Source organism: Protopterus annectens, chromosome 12.part0 (assembly GCF_019279795.1).
Source record: "Protopterus annectens isolate FY-2018-M chromosome 12.part0, PAN1.0, whole genome shotgun sequence".
Classification (NCBI taxonomy): Eukaryota; Metazoa; Chordata; order Ceratodontiformes; family Protopteridae; genus Protopterus; species Protopterus annectens.
Window position 1 is genome coordinate 947150842 of NC_056746.1, and position 3867 is coordinate 947154708.

Consider the following 3867-nt stretch of genomic DNA (forward strand, 5'->3'; position numbering starts at 1 on the left):
ATGATGGACTTCTTTGTTAAAAGAAAGCAGTTTCATTCTTATACTGTTTCTGAGACCTAATAATGACTGCACAGGTCTTAGGCACACACGATTCTGTTCCTGGGTTGTCTGCTAGACACCTCAGTTCAAATGGAGTTTCTTCCACAGGAAAACTAGAGCTACCCAGACTTTGGTCACTGTGAGGGAATATTTCAGGATTTTGTGTCTCATGGCATCTATGATTCTCATGATTGTCATACTACTCCTGGCAAGACTCCACATGAGAAAGATACAATGGTACCGGAAGTCTCTTTGGTCCTAGCACCAACACCCATTATCTTTTCAAATCCTAGTTCTGTGGTTTGTCAGTGGAGAAGTCACTTGGTGGAGATAGCAGATATCCCTAAAACTAGGACTCCCCTTCTCCCTCCCTGCTCAAAAGCAGTCAGTCACCACAGACGCCTCAGAATTTGCTTGCAGAGCAGTTTTAGGATAGTTAAAAGTGCAAGGTGTTTGGTTCACCAAGGACAGATGCAAGCACATAAATAAAAGAGATGGTTGTTCTGATCAATTCGCTGAATCATCTTTCGTCCTCTAGAGCTCTTCAAGTTGGTACAGATAATACCACAGTCATGTGGTACATTGGCAGCTAACAAGTTCTTATTCCCTTTGCAGACCAGCAACATTAGCTTGGGGTATAGCTTCACAGCACAATCTAATTGTACAGGCATCTTATATCCACACCTCTCAACTTGTTAGCACAAGAAGTCTAGATGGAGCCAAAAATAATGGGGGGACAAAGGCTCAAACATAGGGACAGATTTTAAATATTGCTATGAAGCCTGAAACTCAAATATCAGTCATTACTTAGTAACTTCAATCCTCAGTGATTTGCCAGAAAACCAAACATTTTATGAGGAACAGAGCAGAAATATAAGCCAAAAATCTGGACCGCTGAGAGGTATGCTATATCCCATCAGATCAAAACTGTGCACAGGCAAGCTGAGCAGAGCAAAAGTAGACCATCATGAATGAAAGGTTCCGAGATTTGATCCATGTGTGGGGAGTTCCTTAAATAGACCTCTTTGCCTCCTCTCTGAACTATCAGCAGGCAAAATACTGCACTAGAACTCCATGCAAGAAGATCTGGAAGACAGATGCCTTTTCTTTTCCTTGGACAGGAATGTTCCTTATTACATTTGCACCCTTTCCACTGATATCCAAGGTACTTCTGAAGATTCAGAAGGAATCACCCAAGATCATTATAGTGACTACCTTCTGGCTCAGGCAACAGCAGTTCTCCCTTATTTTAGAAATGGCCAAGGGCAATTACAACATGCTTCCTTAGAGAAGGGATATACTCAGACAAGAACAGCGGTGATACACACTGATCCCAAGCAACTTCAACTGACTACTTAGATAATAGGGTCTGAAGATTCAGAAGGAATCGCCCTTAGGCACCTGTTTACGGAGGGCGTAAAGCAGATACTAATGTACACAAAAAAGCCTGTTACTAGAAAATCATATGTTAGCAAATGAAAAAGGTTTTCTAGCTGGTGCCAGCAATATGATCAGCATCCATTTTTGGTTAGTGTTTCTCTGGATTTACAATATTTGTATGAGTTACTATCCTTTGGCCTGTTTTTACACCTTCATAAAGGTTCATTTATCAGCTATTTCAGCATGTCTGCTCATGGATTCTCCTCTTAAAATGCATTCTCATGCCAAAATGTTTTTGAAAGGGGTTTTGCATAAGAGACCTCCATGAGAACTGATAGCTCCTCCTTGGGATCTTAATTTTGTATTAGAAAAGCTAACACTTGCTCAGTTTGAACCAGCTCATCTGGCTGACTTGAGATTCTTAACATCGAAAACTGTTTTACTGATTGCTCTGACTTCTGCAGTAAGGGTATCTGAGTTGCAAGCTCATATGGTGAGTCAACCCTATCTCATTTTCAACAGAGACAAGGCTTCTTTGAGAATAAAATCTTTCTTTTATGCCTAAAGTGGTACCTGAGTTTACTTTAAGCCAAACTATCCATCTGCCTGTTTTCTTTCCTGAACCTAAAAAATGAGGGAGGAAGGATACTGCATACTTTGTATCCCCACAGAAAAGTCAGGTACTATCTTGACAGATCAGTTTTTCCATTTCTTGTGAAGGTAAGAAGAAGGGACAACCTGTGTGAAAACAGACTGTTTCAAAATGGTTGTCTCAGGCTATTACCTTTTATTATTCTTACCACAACAAAATTATTTCAGGCATGGTCATGGCCTACTCTCCCAGGGCCTTGCCTTCTCTTATGGCTTTTTGGAAAGGGTTGGATTCTAGAAGCAGCAACTTGGTTCTCTGTACATACTTTTACAAAGCACTTGGCAAGATATAACCCATATAGCTAACAGGCCAGGTTTGAACAGTTTAAGTAGAGGCTCAAACAGTGCATACTTGCCATTGATGGGAATGCAGCCTACTATCCCATCTGGTTCTACGGAAGCATTATTTTTAGAATCTGACAGGATTCTGAAACTTAGTCCAAGTGATTTTATTGGAAACTAAATTTTCATGAATAATAGGAGCAACAATGTAGGCAGGTGGAGTAATATTAGCACTAAATTAGTCATTATTATATTGGCTATTTACTTGGGATTGGGATGTGTAATATTATTATGGATGAGCTCAGCACATTCTTAAACATTATTCCTTAATTTCTTGTCATAACTAAAGGAAGATGTGTAGTTTTCTTTGGAATCTGTAGTGACCTTAAGTTTGCACTCTGCTATACAATTGCAGTTAGTACCCTTAAGTACAGCGCTGTCATGCTTCAGTCATGTCTTGAGGTAGGAGGGTGGGGATTTCTTACTTTTCATTATTTTCCTTCTTTTATTATACAGTATATTAATATGTGAGTTCCACCAAGGAGGGCTATTCCTGAATTTACCATTATATTTAGGGCAGGTAGGCATATAGCTGTCTATGCAGCTGTTTAGATGCTGGTAGAAACAGGAGGTGAATGCAGCAGCAGTTTCAGTTGGTTCCATTTGCGTGGGATTGTTGGGAATTTTCCCTAAGTCTTCTATAAGCCGAAGTAAGTTTGTCATGAAGAAGTCCATAATGATGGTCTCAGTTGTGATAGTGTGGCACCATTAAGCCTGATAGAGAAGGTAACTGATTTGTGGTCAGCTTTAACCAGGGATAAAAAGATGCATGGTGGGGTACAAGCATGTCTATGCTAGTAAGGACCAGGTCAAGAATGTTAGAGCTCTTGGTATGTAGTTTTACAATTTGCTGCAGTGCATTAGTTTTAACAAAGTGTTGGAAATACTGTGCATATCCATTTTTGGAGGTTTAAGTGTGCCAATCAATGTTTTGATAATTTAAGTTCCCTAGGAAGAAAGTATTTGGCTTAATATTCAACCCTTTAATAGTTTTAAGGTAATTTCCATGACCTTTGGGGAACATTGATGTGGTTCTGTAGCTGACAATGAATGGTTAGATTTGTTGAGGGTGATTTCCATGGATTTTCAAATCTGGCTAGTGAGGCTGATGAGTGGGGCACTAAGTTTAAGAGCTCCAAGTAAGGGCCATGGGTAATCTGACGTGAGGTGATAGTGCTTCTGAAAAATACAGATATTCCCCAGCAGTTGTCCAACGGCCTGAAGGTATGCTATGCACTAACCCTTGGCATAGAAAGAGTATGTTATTGCACTGAAACCATGAGTCAGTAACTACACAGATATGAATGTGTTCAAATTGCAGGAGGGCCTTAAGTACTGGCATCTTTCTGTTTAGACTTCTGGCAATAGGGAGACTATGCCTAAAAGAAGGGACTTTGGGGGCAGCAAAGGCTTTGTTTAGCCAGTATGCAGAAGCCCTGGTGTGAGAGGTGTAAG